At 41.2% G+C, this 19,695-nt stretch overlaps 1 protein-coding gene across 6 annotated transcripts in view; it reads right to left on the bottom strand.

Moving 5' to 3' along the window:
* Positions 1-19,695, bottom strand: part of GRIA3 (glutamate ionotropic receptor AMPA type subunit 3) — a 308,633-nt gene that overhangs the window by 25,621 nt on the left and 263,317 nt on the right. The window lies entirely within an intron of this gene.

Genomic DNA, 19,695 nt, shown 5'->3' with positions numbered 1-19,695 from the left:
GGGCATTAAGTATTGTAAGAAAGTCCTTCCTTATTCTGAGCTGCAATTTGTTTCTCTAAGACTCCCACCCTTGACTACTATCCTCTAGAGCTATGCAAAGCAATTCTGTTCCTTCTTCTACATGATGGTCCTTCAGATAGTGCAAGGTTGTTATTATGGCCCCTCTGCATCAGTTAAACTCCACTGATATCTAATATTGTTCCCAGAACCCTCACAATTTTGATCTTTCTCCCATTGGATTCTAGCTAGTGAGTTGGAATGTCTAGAAATCAAATATATATGACAAGGACAGAGTGAAGAGAAAAACTGCTTCCTGTCATTGAAGCATTATTTTCTATCAACACCATTTGAGCTTTAAAAAATTTTATTTAGTCCTTCATCCATCCTTTCAACAAACACTCATTGGGGACCTGCTGTATACAAAGCACTCTACTGGGGCTGTGAAGAATTTGAGAATCCCTCCCTCAACCCAGGTTGAGGTCAACCCCTTCCCCAAACTGTTAGTTCTTTCTACCATGCCAAGTTTCCCTCATCTTTAGCTTTTTGAAATTAATTCCATTAAATTTCATCTTAATTCAGGTGGTCCTTAGAACATGGACTAACTACTTACAGCTCTACATTAAGCATTCTGGAGAATATAAAGGAAGCATGGTCTCAGTGACCCCATGACTTACAATTGAGTTGGGAGCTAGATCCTGAGACATGAAAACACTTAGAGAAACATTCAAAAGAATCATTGACCAGAAGTGAGATAACATGGTAGAAACTATAAACATATGCCATGTTTTCAAGTGTGCTTTTATGGGGTTTTCTGGCCCCTACCTCAGCTTTTTGGATTGCTTATTTAGCTTCTCCTCTTTGGACTTTGGCCAGTTGCACTGTATCTTTCCTGAGGCTTGCTTGGATCTGCTCAAAGAATTCCAAAATTATTTGAACTCCCAGAACTATCACCATGGAATAAAGCATTGTGTTTATGGCAATCAGATCTTCATTGAGGCCCTCACTGAGTCACTGAAACTATTCATTGAGATGAAATATGCTTGCTTTGCATAAAGAATAGGAAAAATACTCAATGTGGCTGAAGTGGGATGAACAAAAGGCAGAACGGTAGGAAAAGAGCTTAGAAGGATAATCAGAAGTCAGATCTTGTAGAGCCCTGTGGGTCATGGTAAAAAGTTTGGATTTGTTCTACATGTGATAGGATACTATTGGAGGATTCTGAGGAGGGATGTGATAAGATCAGATTTAAAATGTTAAAGCAGTACTCTGGCTGCTGTATGGAGACTAGACTATGAGCTGGACCAGAATGGAAGCAAGGAGATAAATTAGGAGGCTTTTCTAATGATCCAGTGGAGGGATAGTTGTGACTTGGACAAGGCCGGGAACAGTGGAGGTAGACATGTTTGGAAAGACAGCAAACAAGCCTTGCTGAGGAACATCTTCACCTGACGGGCCTAGAGACACTTTCAGATTAAATATTTCCAAACTGCACCTAGTCTTCCTTGTACAGCCTGGCTCTCCTAAATTCATCAGCAAACTTCTTAACATCCAAGCTAGAAGGTTTGGTTTTTATTCCTTCGTCAGCCTCTCATTATGCCATGTTTATTCTAACAGAAATGCCTGTAGGATCTGTCCTTCTGTCTCCTTTTCCTTCTCATTAGCTTTGCTCTGGGGCAAGCTCTCCTCAGTTTTTGGTCTAGACTACATGGCCTCCTAACTGGTCTCCCAAGTCTCATCTTCTCTTCCATTTATCCTCCAGTGATCCTTCCAAAATGTAAATCTGATCAAGTTACTTCATTCTTTAAAAGTCTCCGATAGTTCCCTAATACCTGAGGCCAAAATCCAAACTCTAACGTATGATATTCAAGAGTTTTTATGATCTTGACTACTCTCCTAGGAGCTGGTCACAATGGACTTCTCACTCTTCACTGAAATATGCCACACATTTGCATATCTTCTGCCTCTGGTTATGCTTTGGCTTCTGCCTGATTAGCTCTATTCATTCTACAAGATACAGAGTGAATAGCATATCTTCTGTGAAATTGTTCTTGACTCTCCTCTGTTCCCAAGAAGTGATTCCTCAGCTGTTTTCCCATTCTAATGATCCAGAGGAGGGATAGTTGTGACTTGGATGAGGCTAGGCTCATATGTTTGCTGTAGAGCTTTTACTAAATTGCATTAAGGTGAATTGGCTATGGTCTGTCTTCCCTGTGTTGCTGGGTGATGTTGATGACAAGTCCATGTCTGGTTCATTTTGGTAGCCCTGTTGGCTGCTACTGCTGCTAAGTCGCTTCAGTCATGTCTGACTCTGTGCAACCCCATAGACGGCAGCCCACCAGGCTCCCCCGTCCCTGGGATTCTCCAGGCAAGAACACTGGAGTGGGTTGCCATTTCCTTCTCCAATGCATGAGAGTGAAAAGTGAAAGTGAAGTCGCTCAGTCGTGTCTGACTCTTAGCGACCCCATGGACTGCAGCCTACCAAGCTCCTCTGCCCATGGGATTTTCCAGGCAAGAGTACTGGAGTGGGGTGCCATTGCCTTCTCCGAGCCCTGTTGGAGGCCAGCACAATGTCTGATGCATGGTAGGCACTCAAGATACATTTAACAACTGAACCTTAGGCCTGATCAGAGTGAAAACCAGATTCTTGGTCAAAGATGCCAGAATGTTGGTGAATATGACTACCAACACTAATTTTACAGCACTGTAGAACTCTAGAGCTGAAGTTACTCTAAAGATCTTTGGATCTTTCTCAACCAAACCATTCAGGATATATGTTTTATAATCTGCAGTTTGTCATTTGTTTTTTTGTCCCTTAGCTTGCCTTTGATGTCCACACCAAGAACTTTCCTCCTAATAATTGAGACCTTCTAAAATTGAAATCCCATCCATTGACATTTATGCTCATTTCACATCACATTATCCTCATTGTACACATGAAACAATTTCTAAGCATCATAATGAAATATTCTCAATGGCTTTATTTTATTTCAGTGGGAATTTCCTAGACAATTGCCCAAACACTTTTTAAAAGTAGTAAATAATTCAGATACACAGAAAGATATAAAAAGTTCTGTAAGAACACCTGTGTACCTGACACAAAACTTAAGAAGTAAAATATTATGAAGTTAGTTGAAATCTGCCTATGTATCCCTCCCTAACTGCACAGGCCAAAATAACCTCTATATTGAATCTTGTCTTTATCATTCTCTTGCATCTCTTTATACTTTTTCTCCTTTGTAATGGCTGCATAGTGTTTTAATCTATGAATACGTCATGCTTTATTTACCTAATCCCCTACTGAAGGACTCTTAAGCCAGTTCCAGTTTTTTGCTATTCCAGACAACACTGTGGTGGGTATGTATCTTTGTTCACTTACAAAGAAGTATTTTGTATTGGCCCAATCAAATCTGAATAAAAGGGAGAGGGGTTAGAACAATTAGTCTCTTTTATTTTTATTGGAGTATAGTTGCTTTACAATGATCTGTTAGTTTCTGCTGTACAGCAAAGTCAATCAGCTACACATATATGCATATATAGTGGTATAGAATCTGCCTGCCAGTGCAAGAGATGCAACAGACGTGGGTTCAGTCCCTGTGTGGGGAAGACCCTCTGGAGAAGGAAATGGCAACCCACTCCAGTATTGTTGCCTGGATAATACCATGGACAGAGGAACCTGGTGGGCTACAGTCCATGGGGTCACAGTCAGACATGACTGAGCAGCTAAGCATGCATGCATACATATATCTCCTCTTTTTTGGATTTCTTTCCCATTTAGGTCACCACAGAGCACTGAGTAGAGTTTCCTGAGCTCATATAGTAGGCTCTCATTAGTTATCTATTTTATGCATAGTTTCAATAGTATATATGTGTCAATCCCAATCTCCTTACACAATTTGCAAATAGTCCATTATTTCCAAAGATAAATGTTTAAGCCAAGGGCAAAGGGGTCCATGAATTTTGATCTGAGTGTACTCTAACTTGGACTCATTTACTCGAGCTCTTTGATTGTTGATATAGGTTAAAAGGTGTATTCTCTTTGTAATGAGGCATTTTTAGGGGAATAAACGGCAGTGCTTGAAGTGGGTACTTTAAACATGTGTGGTGTACATGCAATGGATATTAATGAATGCAGTAAATGAAAAGTTAGTGGCAGGAATGATTGGGTCCTGGTTGATGACGTAATTCTTAAGGTTGGAAAGGTGGGAAAGAAATGGCTATCAGTGAGAAAACTTAAGCTGAAATGTTTATTTTCCTAACATAGTATTATGTGACAGTACAACAGTGAGAACAAAAAGAAAAAAGAAATCACTAGCTGTTTTTGGTAATCTGTCTTATTTTGGCTGAAATATTGAAAACAATAGAAGGGATTGGATCTGAGCTCAATCATCTGGGAGAAATTTTTAAAATGACGGGCCGGATGTATAACAGCAAGTACATTTTTTTTCCTCCAGCATGCCACAATTCATTTTTATAACCACAGAGCACCATTTTGAGCTTAAGTAGGAATAAACAATGGTTTTATAAAGAAAAGAAATTCTCTTAGAACTGCTAGATAATTAGCAAATGAAATTCAAATGGAGAAATACATGAATGAGGGAGAAACGGATTAATCCAGAACAGTAGATAAAGTAATGCTGTAGAAATCATGGATTCCATAGTCACTGTTTCAGCTGTTTGTGACAGATCATGAAGGTCAGTGATATGGAGACATTTGCTCTTTTGCTGAGGTGAGAATGTAAAGGGGCCCCATGAGGCAGGTGTGTGGAAGTGATTACTGAGGGCGCTCAGTCCACCAAGCAGCCCTTGGCTCTTTGCAATGGTGTTGGTTGCTCCTTGCCTCTGTGCATATAAGTGTCCCTCTTGTAGACCCAGGTGAATACAAGGTAACTGTATAGTGCAGTGGTTGAGAGTATGGAGTCACACTGCTTGTGTCAGAATTCCATTCACCTAGTGGATAAATGTGGAGAAGGCGATGGCACCCCACTCCAGTACTCTTGCTTGGAAAATCCCATGGACAGAGGAGCCTGGTAGGCTGCAGTCCATGGGGTCACTAAGAGTCGGACACAGCTGAATGACTTTACTTTCACTTTTCACTTTTATGGATTGGAGAAGGAAATTGCAACCCACTCCAGTGAGTGTTCTTGCCTGGAGAATCCCAGGGATGGGGGAGCCTGGTGGGCTGCCGTCTATGGGGTCGCATAGAGTTGGACATGACTGAAGCGACTTAGCAGCAGCAGCAGCAGTGGATAAATGATTTGATCCCTATGTGTCTCAACTTTCTCTTCTGTAAAATGAGATGATTTTTTTAAAATGCACACTTCAAAGTTTATTGGGAGAAATAACATGAGTTAATAACATGCATCTCACTTAGAACAGTGCCGGACACACAGGAAGTGATTAAAAAAATGACTTAGTTTTATAGTACAGAAAGCATCATTTGTTTCAGTGGCAGAATTTAAATATTACTCAGTCCCATATTTACAGAATCATGACTTCATTTTATAGAGGAAATTATATGCTCAAGTATTATTCACGTTTGGATCTCTAAACATACTCCTGGTAAATGCCCATGGTCTGCCATCAACAAGAATCATTATCATTTGATTTGGATTTAAAAAATTTTGTTGGTGGAGGAAAAATGGGCAGGATGGCAGATTTCCTTTTAAATTTATGTTTTGTGGTTTAGTTGAGGTTCATACATTAAAATCCTTTTTAACCAGAACACTACTATTGGGGACACCTGGTGAATGAAACTTTCTGCTTCCCAGAGAGTTAAATTAGAATATTCACTTGGTTAATAGGACATTCAGTTGGAGTCAGTAGAGTAACAATTCTTAGAGCTGCTGCTGCTGCTGCTAAATTGCTTCAGTCATGTTCAACTCTGTGTGACCCCATAGACGGCAGCCCACCAGGCTCCTCTGCCCATGGGATTTTCCAGGCAAGAGTACTGGCTTGGGGTGCCATTGCCTTCTCCAATGAATGAAAGTGAAAAGTGAAAGTGAAGTCACTCAGTTGTGTCTGACTCTTCGAGACCCCATGGACTGCAGCCTATCAGGCTCCTCTGTCCATGGGATTTTCCAGGCAAGAGTACTGGAGTGGGCTGCCATTGCCTTCTCTGAACTCTTAGAGAAGAGACCCTAAAAACCGTCTGTTTCAGCCTCTCACCCAGTGTAGCAATGGCTTCTCTGCTCAGATGCCTCTAGCAGGCAGGTACTCCCTAGGTCTCACAAGGCTCAGGAAGTAGTTCACTCAAGTGGTGGGAGAGTTCAAATTGATAGAAAATTCTTTTTGTTGGGCTGACTTCTCTCATGAGAACCTGTCTTCCCTCCAGTCCTACTTCTGTCTGTTGCTGGAATTGGGCAGTCTCTTCTGTCTGCTTCCATTTCTCTGTTGCATGTAGCAATGGTTTTTACGGCTTTGTAATGGTCATCCCCAGTGGACTCTGAGCTTCTTCAGAGTCAGGATGACATCTTTTTTTGTTTCTGTATCCCCAGTGTCTAGCATTATGCCTGGCATGTAGGAAACTCTTGCTACTTATCTGTGGAATAAATGAATTTTACAATTATAGTTCTACCCACTGGTCCTAATTCTGCCCTCTAAAGTGATACTGAATAAATATGCTCTCTTTTTCTCAGGCTGTACAGATTGAAGACTATCACCATCTTGTCACTTTTTAGTTGTCTCTTTTGTAAGCTAAATATTTTAAGGGGCTTCATCTGTTACTTGGATGATGTGAATTCCAGTCATCCCCTACCCCTTCTGGTCACCATCTCCCAGATATATATTTTTTAATATTTCAAAGTCCCTCCTAAAACGTGGCCCCCAGAATTGACCACAATAGGCTTGATAGAGTGGGACTAACACAAAGGACAGTGAGACCATTTCTCCTTATGATCTGGACATGAGCATCATTTTTCACTTTGACAGGATTCAACAAGCATATTTAGTTAGATTGATAGTTGAGAATTAACTGTATTCACAAAACAGACCAATAAATTGAAAACATAATTGTCAACAGAGGCATAATCTGCTAATTCATTTTATGGTATTAATTTACTGTCAGCTTGCAGGCAAAGTATTACATAATTTGTGAAGATAGTACTGGTGTTTGTGACATGCTCCAAATGTCTACAGTGTGTTCTGTGTGAATAATTTGAGCAGGCAGAATGAAAGGTAAGGGGAAGATGGTTTTAGGTACTTCGTGCCCCATTGTTTCTCAAAGGGGAATGGTCTAACTTTATGTATTTATTAGGGCTTCCCTTGTAGCTCAGTCGGTAAAGAGTCTACCTGCAATGCAGGAGACCTGGGTTCGATCCCTGGGTTGGGAAGATCCCCTGTAGCAGGAAATGGCTACCTACTCCAGGGTTCTTGCCTGGAGAATCCCAAGGACAGAGGAGCCTGGCAGGCTACAGTCCACAGGGTTGCAAGAGTCGGGCATGACTTAGTGACTAAACCACCACCGTCATGTATTTATTAACTTTCATGGCCATTGTGGCTGTCAAGCCTATATTGTCCATTTCCACACTGTATGTATAAGACTTGGATGGACATGTCAAAGAGAAGCTAGACTTGGCTTTGGAGTCTCAGCTTGTTTCCCCTGATTTCACTGTCTTCATTCCTTGTCTGCTCCCTTTGTGGTATTAGTAGTCATGGAGGCATTCACTGATATTACAAGGGCTTCTGTTACCCTTGAGAAAGGGATAATTTGTATTTGAATAGGAGATTCACATCCCCAAAAGGAGAGTGGGTTTCCTGGTATTGTATAAAGTGCCTGGTGGGGCTGGAGAAGACTAGCCCCATGAACAGGACACAAAGGAAGTGGAAAATGGTGAGAGTTTCCAACAAAAATGCCTTCCCTGACTCATTTTTGCCTTCTCTAACTTTATTGTGGGCTATTTATTGCTTAACAATGTCGTCAATTTCTTCCCTAGATGATACTGATAATTAAGAGAATATCATTAAAAATTATAATGTCCTTTATCTTCTGAATTATTTAGCCCCCTCTGACATTTCTGCTTTTAATAAAGGTTCACATGGCATTATCAGGTGGTGCAGATTTTTTTAAAAAGTGGTTCTGAGTCAGTCTGCAGAGCCTAGTTTGTATTGTATGTACTGGCCTTGTCAAGAGGGACCACAAAGGGCTTCTAGCCTACCTGCTCATTTCCATCAATCCACCTCAAAATTAGCAAGCCAGTCTGGGAAAAACTGTGTGCTCACTGCAAATATAGTTTTCAGACAGATCCCAACCAGAATGCCACCCTGAAGGCCTTCTATATAGAAATTCGGAGATTGCCACTGGCTCAATAATTTTGCCCAGGTCACACAGTTAATGTGGAGCAAGGCTAAGACCCCACCCAAGTCTGCTGAATTACAGACATTTCCCCTACAAACCCAGCCTCTTAAGCTCTAACACGGACTATATCCTGTCTGGTGAAAGAGAGCAACTCCAGAAACATTTCTTATTTCTTGTTCATTTTTTTAAGAAGTCGGGGCAACTTGTACATTTACTGCAGTCTCTACCTACTGAAGTACTGTAACCTGGCTACAGGGCCCTGGTGCCCACACTTCACCACATGAAGAGATCAGAGTGATTTGGGACAGAAGAGGAATGCCAAAGGCATTTGACACATGTTTTAAAGAAAGCAGTGGCTCTGATGAAGTGTATTTGGGAAAAGGAATCACTGAACTTTACACAATTTTCCCCTGAATCACAGGAAGTGCTTTCCATGTTTATTTGGAGCAAGGCACACAGGAAATGATTTCATTTGTAAAGCATGACCGAAACCCCAATGTAGTTTTCCTTCTTTCCTTCACTTCAGGTCGCACCTTTCTAAACGTTCAGACAGCTTGTCAGTTTCCTTTTGGCTCAGACAAGCAGTGGCTGCGTGGTGCCTGTGTTTTGGTGAAAGCAGGGGGCGGAAGGGGATGGAATACTGGTTTCTGTCTTTTGTCTCCCTCTCGGTGTGTCATGATCCTGGCTGAGTTATTTTGGGGGCTGGGCTTTTAGATAACTTTAGTGTGGGCAAGGTCACCTTTCACCTAGACATTGACTTTTGCTTACAAACGTCAAATAGCCATTCCAAGTGCCTTTGCCTGATATTTTCACGCTGTGCTCTAAAGACCAGTGACAGGTTTCCTTCCACCTCAAGGAATATTATTTCAGACGTCTCGTTTCCAAAAGTGCAAGTGAAAACCCAGATCAGTTACTGGTCACCTTCTGAGTGTCCCTCCCTGGCATGCAAGGTCAGATTACTATTCTGACTTGTCTTTCTGCTTCTCTAGTCAGGTCAGGCTAAGAATAGTCCAGCGGGTTTGAAAGTAGCATCAGGCTATATGACTTTGAAACCCAGAGTCAACAAACTCTTGGGGAAAATGGTTCTTAGGTCCTATTGCTCTATTCTCAGGGAATAGAGGAAAGGATATAGTATCTTCTACCCCTGTGGCTATCAGCAATGATGTTGCCTCCCAGGAGATATTTGGCAATATCTGAAGACATTTTTTTTAAACTGTCATAACTTGAGGAGAGGAGGTGCTGCTATTATCTAGTGGATAGAAGCCCGGGATGCTGTCAAACATCCTGTAATACACAAGACACACCCACAACCAACAACCATCAGTGATCAGTGAACAAAGCTCTAAATGTCAGTATTGCTATGACTGAGAAACCCTGCCTTATGGGTGTCAATGGAGCTAATGTTAAGTGGAAAAAACAATACTAATTAACATTTAATTGAGCCCATCCTTTGTTCCAGGCTCTGCTTTAGGTGTTTTACATGTGTCAACCCATCTAATACTCATGACAACTCCATGAAATAGATTATATTATTATCCCATTTCCAAAGTGCAGAAACAGAGGCACAAACTAATTAAGAAACTTGCCCAAGGCCGTACAGCTAGTAGGGAGAGGAGCTGGGAACTCACTCATGTAGACTCCAGAATCTGTGCTTGCAAACACTATACTGTTTCCAGGTGAGCGATGTAGGTGGTAGTTGTCAACTGTACACTAGGGCTGGGCCAAATTCACATAAATTCTGTTTGAAATAGTATATATTTTAGTATAACTTCAAGGTGCATGGTATTTCTATTAATACCTCCCTGAAATGTGAGATAGGAGACACAGGATGTCTTGCCCTTAACCTACATGAAACCACACACACACACACACACACACACACACACACACACACACACACATTTGGCTGCACCAGCTCTTAGTTACAACATGTGGGATCTAGTTCACCAACCAGGGATTGAATCCGGGCCCCCTGCATTGGGAGCATGGAGTCTTAGCCACTGGACCACCCGGGAAGTCCCAGAAACCTCACTTTTTAAAAGACTTCAACAAATTACTTTTTCTCTCTATTTGAACAATGAGAATATATAAATATGGACTACTAGGGCTGTTATCGAGCAAGACTGAATCAGCCTTTATTGTTTCTGATACACTTCATCTTTCACTTCCCCACCCAGGCAGCCCTACCTCTTCCTCATCTACCTTACTGGGTACAAGTATGCCCTCTCGCTCCCTTACCCTACTCACAGAAAAGGATTGGAAACATTTCCACTGAGGAGTAAATGATGGAAAACAACCAAAAGTGTGATTCCCATTGCAGGAGAACTTGCATTTCAGCAAAAAGCAAAACGTAACTAAAAGAATGATGGCCTAAATGGTGGATGTATCAACTGGTTAAGGGAAAAGTGTGTGCCTCGTATGTTGAAAAAATTGACTATGCTAACTGTTGGGTTGGTTGAAAAGTTCATTCGAGTTTTCTGTAAGACTGTATGGATAAACCTGAATGAACTTTTTGGGCAACCCAATACAACCCCTCACCTTTAAGACTGCAGGATCTGTGGGTACAGAGAATGTGTGCCTGCTATACCCCCACACTACTGATGAGAGAAAAGCCTCAAATTCCACTATACCCAAGCAGTGGATTGACTCTAGGGTTGGGATCACTGTTGAACACTCCAGGGTCATTTCTCTCAGTTTGAAAGAGTTTTGTCAATGAAACTTCATCTTCAGCAATCTACAGACAGCCTATCACCCTTGACCAACTGGATTTCACTTTCTAACTGTGTTTTTATTTTCTACCCTTAAGTTATTTAAAAGAGAAGTTCAATACTCTTATTATTCTTGAATCAATCAACCGTAACGCAGAGGCCAAAGCTGACAATGCAGAGCCTAGGAAATGAGAGGAATAGATACTCTTCGATTAAGAAGAAAACTCTCTAACACAACACTGTAAAGCAACTATACTCCATTAAAAAATTAAAAAAACAAACAAAGGCCAAAGACAAAAGAGAGAGAGAGAGAGAGAGAGAGAGAGAGAGAGAGAGAGAGAGAGAGAGAGAGAAATCTATCCTGGAATTGTAATATTTTGAGTTTCCACAGTGGCTGTTTCTTCCAGGTCCTTAGAGTGAGAATTATTTTCATACTAAGGGGGAAAACACTGGAAAAAAGGAAACAGTTTTGCTCAGGGATATCAAGATGAGTCCAAAATTTCCACTTAGTGTTTTTTGGGAGGTTGAGGGAAAGAGTTAGTTTCCTAAGGGTGAGCTGGAAGTAATCTGAAGAGTTCTCTTAAAGCCAGCTCATCTGTGCTCTACCTGTAGGTAATACATACCTGGGAAGCTACTGATCACTGTTCCTGTGATTCTGATTTAACTGGCCTGAAGTGGGGCCAACATTGCAAAAACATCTTCCTAGGTGACTGGACTATTTGGTCTGGGTTTAGAACAACCAACCAACAAAGATTCTGCAGTAGAAACAGCTAGCTGCCAGTTATCTGCAGTGAATACTGACAGTGAGAAGGCTACCATTTATGGAGCACTTACGTGTGAACAATACTTCACACTTTACATACATTATAGAGAATCCTCCTTAAAATGACCTTGTGAAACAAATATTATCCCCGTTTTACTGATGATGTAACTGATGCTTATAGAAGTTAATTTACTGGTTCTGAATGATACAGCTGGTAACATTTCTAGCCTTAAACTCCGAGCTCATTTATCCACCTGTCTAACTGACATCCCCACGTGGCTGCCTCATAGGCATCTCCAGCTTAATGTGGTCAAAATGCAGCTCTGGAGTCTTCCCCACCCCCGCTTGCTCCTCCTCCAGGGTCTCCATTACAGAAAACGGCACTACTGTCCAGTCGTTCCATTGTGTAGGCCAAAATCTGCCATCATCCCTGACTTTTTGGCTGCACATTCTACAGCCTGTCAGTGCCATCTTCAGAATATATTCAAAATCCAACCTCTTCTTCCTTCACCTTAGTCCAAACCAGTCATTTTTCACCTGAAATCTTGCACTTATTTCTGAAGCGGTCACCCTTACCTAGCAATCTATAGGATCCTTTTTTGCACATAAATCAGATCATACCATTCCTCTGCTCCCAGCCCTTGAAATGACTTCCTATCAAACAGAATAAAATCCGAAGTCCTTACCAGGGTTTAAAACCCCAACACAACAGGCTCTGGGTGGTCTTTGCCACCCTCATCTTTTCCCACTGTTTCCCTCTCGCACGTCACTCCTGCCACCTGGGCCTTTAGCCTCAAACCTACCAAGCACATCCCCATGTCAGGGCTTTTGCTTATGCTGTGACTTCCTGAATGCACTTCTCCCCACCCCACTCTACCTCATGTTTGTGTGTTCAAGTCCTCACTTCATTCAGGTGTCTGGTCAAATGTCACTTCAACAGAGAGCCCTTCCTCCGTCAGTAGAGACGAAATAACACTCTCAACATTTTGTCTTCTTACTTACTCTTTTTTTTTTTTTCACTGTACTTAATACCAACTGAAACATGTTATTTACGTATTTGTTGTTTTGGATCTCATCCACTTCCATGAGTGCATGGACTTTGTTTTGTTTGAGCACTTAGAGCAAGGGCTGTCACACAGAATGAAAAGTGAAAGTGAAAGTGGCTCAGTCATGTCCAACTCTCTGGAGACCCCACGGACTATACAGTCCATGGAATTCTCTAGGCCAGAATACTGGAGTGGGTAGCCTTTCCTTTCTCCAGGGGATCTTCCCAACCCAGGGATCGAACCCAGGCCTCCTACATGGCAGGCGGATTCTTTACCAGCTGAGCTACGGGAAGCCTGTCATATAGAATATACTTAACAAATATTAACTGAATGAATAAATTATCTGAAAATATTAACTGGAGTAGCTGAGATTTAAACCCACATCATTTAACCCCAAAGTCTATATTCTTAATCACATTGCCATCATTGATCTCCCTCCACCCCCAACCCCTTTCACAGTTTAGAGAAGAAAAGTGGTAATTTGGAGGTTGCATAGGGACTTCCCTGGTGGCTCAGACAGTAAAGCGTCTGCCTATAATGCGGGAGACCTGGGTTCAATCCCTGGGTCGGGAAGATCTCCTGGAGAAGGAAATGGCAACCCATTCCAGTATTTTTTGCCTGGAAAATCCTATGGATGGAGGAGCCTGGTAGGCTACAGTCCACCGGGTTGCAAAGAGTCAGACAGGACTGAATGACTTCACTTTCTAGTTACAAAGTAGCAGAACTAGTACTTTCTAGTTACAAAGTACCTTTCTAGTTACAAAGTAGCAGAACTAGTACTCACATCTAGGTGCGCTGGCTTCCAAAGACTGTTTTTTTTCTATGACTCCATACTGCCTTCCAGTGGAGAAATGGCTAAGTGAATTAACCAAAAGGCCAGTGAATTGATTGAAGTTTTCTTCTTTGACCTGTCATTTTGACATGATTTTATAGCCTTAATCTTCTTTGGTTCAACTCTGAGGCCTGTGCAATATGCTATGAGGTAAAAAGGCACCCATATAATACTCCTCTAGCCTGTCACAAGGCCCTAAATCCTAACACTAGAGAACATGTCTTGTTTGACTTGCACAAAGTACTTAAATTTCTCTAAGACTCTAATAATGATCTCTGAAATGGGGATAGAATATTAAATGAGGTGATTTATATAAAGCACTCAGGACAGTCTCTGGCATGTAGTAAATCCTCAATAAATTAGATTACACTATCATGGCAAATGGAAGGGTCACATGACCCATTCATTATCACCACCTTTGATGACTTGGTTTGTTAGAGAATTTGTGCCAGAGGAATACTGGAGGGAAGCAGAATCAAGATAGTTCTTAGGCAGGAGAAGGTGCGATGAATTGAGAGAGTAGCATTGACGTATATATACACTACCATGTGTGAAATAGTTAGCTGGTGACAAGCTACTGTATAACACAGGGAGCCCAGCCTGGTGCTCTGTGATGACCTAAAGGGGAGGAATGGGAGTGTTGGAAGGAGGCTCAAGAAGGAGGACATACATGTATATTTATAGCTGATTCACATTGTTATACAGCAGAAACCACCACAACAGTGTAAAGCAATTATGCTCCAATAAAAACAATAACATAAATAAAGCTTTAAAAATATAGTTCTTGGGGAGGGCAGGCAAGATGAGGTGGCACCCTGATACATCAGGGGGAAGATGAGGGCATGGGCAAAGGTGGATGGGCAGAAGGATGGTGCCAGGTTCTATGCTGTCAAGTGGGACTGAGATATAGACTAGAATCAAAGCTAATTCGCTAGGTACTTAGCAGAGAATAAGGTCAAAAGGGGCTAGTCAAATATTCAGTTTCAATATAATCACGTTTCATCTTCTCCTGTAGCTGTCAATTTTGAACAGTTGAGTTTAAGATTTAAGTCTTTTCCTTCTCACTATGTAAGGAGTCTCCTGGTAAGCATTATTTATAAAGGTGCTGTGCTGATTAAAAAATGTGGCTGGCTGGAGTTTTGTCTGGCAAACACACTGACTGTGAAAACTGCAGGAAAATTGATTTTCTGGCATTGCATGTCTTGGCACAAACTGTGATATGGAAAGTCAAGTTATAGAAACTTCTGGTAAGTGTGGCATGTGGAGGTGACTTCACAAAATGATTCAGTTTCACTAATCTTCACGCTGGGGACCAAGGCAATGGTTCCCATATGCAAAATGACAGATTAAACTACTAATTTACTGTTCTCAATTTAGAGAAGTAGTCAGATAGCCACTTAATTTGATACCCACACTCAAATACAAATCAACAGACTACTTTACACTCACATTCTTCACGCTCAGGCGTTCCTTGATCCCAAGTGGTCTTTATTCTGCTTGAGCACAGTGGAGAAACCACCCAGTCACCATTTGTTCTGCAAGAGGCTTGTAGTTCACGGTGAAATTTTCAGGGATGTACTTTCTTTTGGTGTATAGAGCAGTGGTTAGCAGCATAGGTTCTGAAGTTATAAAGACCCAGCTTTGGTACTTATTAGCTGTATGACTTTGGGCAAAGAATTAAACCTCATCGAGCCTCAGTTTCCTCATCTGATAAACGAGGATGGTTATCGGACCCACCTCATAGTGTTTGAACAAACTCTGGGAGATAGTGGAAGACAGAGGAGCCCGGTTCACTGCAGTCTGTGGGGTAGCCAGAGGTCGGACAGGACTGAGCGACCGAACAACAACATGGTGTTCTCACAATGATGAAATGAGAGTGTGCTTATAATGAATTTAGCATAGCTCTTGACAACATAGTGAGCACTGAGTTAAGAAACCTAGTCAAGTTGGAAACTTAGCTAAGTTTCTCCCCCATTTAATAGCTGTGTACAGGCACTGTGGAAGACTGCTGGAAGGGATGAAGATACTGGAAGACATGGTCCTTATGCTCAAGAAGCTAAGGGAATGAACAGGTAGAACTCCAGCCAATAGCACTTTCTAAAATAGTCTATGTGCCATCCAATATGGTAGCTTCTAGCCACACTTGTCAGTTGAACACTTGGAAAGTCGCTAGTGCCACCAAGCAACAGAATGCTAAATTTAATTTTAATTACTTTAAATAGTCACATGTGGGTGGTGAATATCATGTTGGAAAGTGCAGATCTACAGCTTATTTAAAAAAGGCAGAGAAGTACCAAAAGGTAGGGAAATGACACCAAGAACTATTTTATCTGCTTCACAATATTTTTCTTATTTCTCTGATGATTGAAGTGATGGCTGAATTAAATTGAAGTCCTGCCTGATGCAGTGGGAGGGGTTGGCTATAGCCTAGGTCGAGAGGCAGGGGAGAGGCAGGAATAACTCCTGCCCTACTCAGGGTTAATCTGTAGCTCTGGGATAGTTTACCCAGCCTGGGTTTATGGAAGGCCTCTCTAGAAAAAAGGTAAGTAGGGAAAACGACTAGACCATTCAGGTATGACCTAAATGAAATCCCTTATGATTATACAGTGGAAGTGAGAAATAGATTTAAGAGACTAGATCTGATAGATAGAGTGCCTGATGAACTATGGACGGAGGTTTGTGACATTGGACAGGAGACAGGGATCAAGACCATCCCCATGGAAAAGAAATGCAAAAAAGCAAAATGGCTGTCAGGGAAGGCCTTACAAATGGCTGTGAAAAGAAGAGAAGTGAAAAGCAAAGGAGAAAAGGAAAGATATAAACATCTGAATGCAGAGTTCCAAAGAATAGCAAGGAGCGATAAGAAAGCCTTCCTCAGTGATCAATGCAAAGAAATAGAGGAAAACAATAGAATGGGAAAGACTAGAGATCTCTTCAAGAAGATTAGAGATACCAAGGGAACATTTCATGCAAAGATGGGCTCAATAAAGGACAGAAATGGCATGGACCTAACAGAAGCAGAAGATATCAAGAAGAGATGGCAAGAATACCCAGAAGAACTGTACAAAAAAGATATTCATGACCCAGATAATCATGATGGTGTGATCACTTACCTAGAGCCAGACATCCTGGAATGTGAAGCCAAGTGGGCCTTAGAAAGCATCACTACAAACAAAGCTAGTGGAGGTGATGGAATTCCAGTTGAGCTATTTCAAATCCTGAAAAATGATGCTGTGAAAGTGCTGCACTCAATATGCCAGCAAATTTGGAAAACTCAGCAGTGGCCACAGGACTGAAAAAGGTCAGTTTTCATTCCAATCCCAAAGAAAGGCAATGCCAAAGAATGCTCAAACTACCACACAATTGCACTCATCTCACACGCTAGTAAAGTAATGCTCAAAATTTTCCAAGCCAGGCTTCAGCAATACGTGAACCATGAACTTCCAGATGTTCAAGCTGGTTTTAGAAAAGGCAGAGGAACCAGAGATCAAATTGCCAACATCTGATGGATCATCCAAAAAGAAAGAGAGTTCCAGAAAAACATCTATTTCTGCTTTATTGACTATGAAAGCCTTTGACTGTGTGGACCACAATAAACTGTAGAAAATTCTTCAAGAGATGGGAATACCAGACCACCTGACCTGCCTCTTGAGAAACCTAAATGCAGGTCAGGAAGCAACAGTTAGAACTGGACATGGAACAACAGACTGGTTCCAAATATGAAAAGGAGTATGTCAAGGCTGTATATTGTCACCCTGCTTATTTATCTTCTATGCACAGTATATCATGAGAAACGCTGGGCTGGAAGAAGCACAAGCTGGAATCAAGATTGCCGGGAGAAATATCAATAAGCTCAGATATGCAGATGACACCACCCTTATGGCAGAAAGTGAAGAGGAACTGAAAAGCCTCTTGATGAAAGTGAAAGAGGAGAGTGAAAGAGTTGGCTTAAAGCTCAACATTCAGAAGACGAAGATCATGGCATCTTGTCTCATCACTTCATGGGAAATAGATGGGGAAACAGTGGAAACAGTGTCAGACTTTATTTTTTGGGCTCCAAAATCATTGCTGATGGTGACTGCAGCCATGAAATTAAAAGACACTTACTCCTTGGAAGGAAAGTTATGACCAACCTAGATAGCATATTCAAAAGCAGAGACATTACTTTGCCAACAAAGGTCCGTCTAGTCAAGGCTATGGTTTTTCCAGTGGTCATGTATGGATGTGAGAATTGGACTGTGAAGAAAGCTGAGTGCCGAAGAATTGATGCTTTTGAACTGTAGTGTTGGAGAAGACTCCTGAGAGTCCCTTGGACTGCAAGGAGATCCAACCAGTCCATTCTGAAGGAGATCAGCCCTGGGATTTCTTTGTAAGTAGTGATGCTAAAGCTGAAACTCCAGTACTTTGGCCACCTCATGCGAAGTGTTGACTGATTGGAAAAGACTCTGATGGTGGGAGGGATTGGGGCCGGAGGACAAGGGGATGACAGAGGATGAGATGGCTGGATGGCATCACTGACTCGATGGATGTGAGTCTGGGTGAACTCCGGGAGTTGATGATGGACAGGGAGGCCTGTCGTGCTGCGATTCATGGGGTTGCAAAGAGTTGGACATGACTGAGCAACTGAAATGAACTGAACTGAACTGATTGCTCATGTGGGCAAAAATCCCTTGAGAACACATAGGAACTGTTTCCTTTAAATTTATCCTATTTGTTCAAAATTGAATATAAATGAACTCCTGGGTCTAGGTATGCCATGAAAGAACATTCTCATTATTGCTGTCTGAGAACTATACTTTTGTTCAAAAGAACAGATCACTATACAAGGAAATATTTGTGCAAAAAAAAACAGAGTATGCTCCTTAAATTTCCACCCAGCTTGATTTTTCTCTTTCTGGTTCTGTGAGTTGCTACATTAAGTTGTTTGGAACTCCCCCACCCTCTGATTCCCCTTTCTAAGGAAAGAATTCCAACAGCAGTGAGCCTTCAGGTGATATTTACAATTTCCCTTGGGTTTTGAAAAATAGTACTTCTCTGTATCAACTCTGGTAGATGGGTTGAAGGATTGAATATAATCAAAACTGAAAGAGGCAGAATCTCCAGAGATGCTTTCCTCTAAAACTTCCAAATAACTTTGTCAAGTACTCATTCCAAATGCCTTTGCCTAGCATTTTCAAACTGTATTATAGTTACATTAAGGTCACAGATATAAATTTGCCTTTTCTGAGTCACCAAAGGAAAGCTGGGACTGGCATTTGGTACAGAGTTAAGACTGGGGGAATCATTCAGCTTGGTTACTGTCATACAGTGACCAGTGGCTTGAACCAAAGTGTACAGAAAGTCCCACACTGAAACCAATGCTGCTGAATTGCCTATTTGTAAATCAAACTCCATTAGAAATTTTTTTTAGAAGGGAAACAGAATAATGAGTTGCAGCAATGTTGTTTTAAATCATCTATAAAATTAGGCTAAAACATAGTTTTTCTATTTACTGTGTATTTACTGTGACTACTGAACAGAAACAAAACCAAAATAAGAAAACTCTTTAAACAATTATTTCATTTGACTTGAATTTCTGATAGACTTGAACTCCTGTTCAATAAAGATCAATCATCAAACTGCAGAAGGCAGCCATGTTTAATCCTAAAGGATTTAGAAGAGTAAAGGGAAATGGAAAGCCTAGTTTGTATTTCTGAATTTCATATATTTTCTGGAACCTGTGAAATCTGTGGTCTGTGGGATAATTTATGAATAGTTGTTAGTTTGAAATGCTTTTCTCTAAAGTCCCCATTTCTGTGCCAGGACCTTATTACCAAAGAAATAATGTAACTTAAAAACAGCCCTTCTATATCTCAAGCAAAACTGTTATTATTTGTTGCTGTTTCAGAAAAGTCAATAGGCCAATATTTTTGAAGTTATGTATTTTCCTTAAAAAATGAAAACACAAATTCAAAAAGATATGCACACCAGATGTTCATAGAAGCACTATTTACAACAGCCAAGACATGGAAGCAACCTGAATGTCCATAGACAGATGAATGGATAAGGAAGAT

This window comes from Bos taurus, chromosome X (genome assembly GCF_002263795.3).
Source record: "Bos taurus isolate L1 Dominette 01449 registration number 42190680 breed Hereford chromosome X, ARS-UCD2.0, whole genome shotgun sequence".
NCBI lineage: Eukaryota > Metazoa > Chordata > Mammalia > Artiodactyla > Bovidae > Bos > Bos taurus.
Note: the sequence above shows the minus strand (reverse complement) of the source record. Positions and strands in the feature narration are given on the sequence as shown.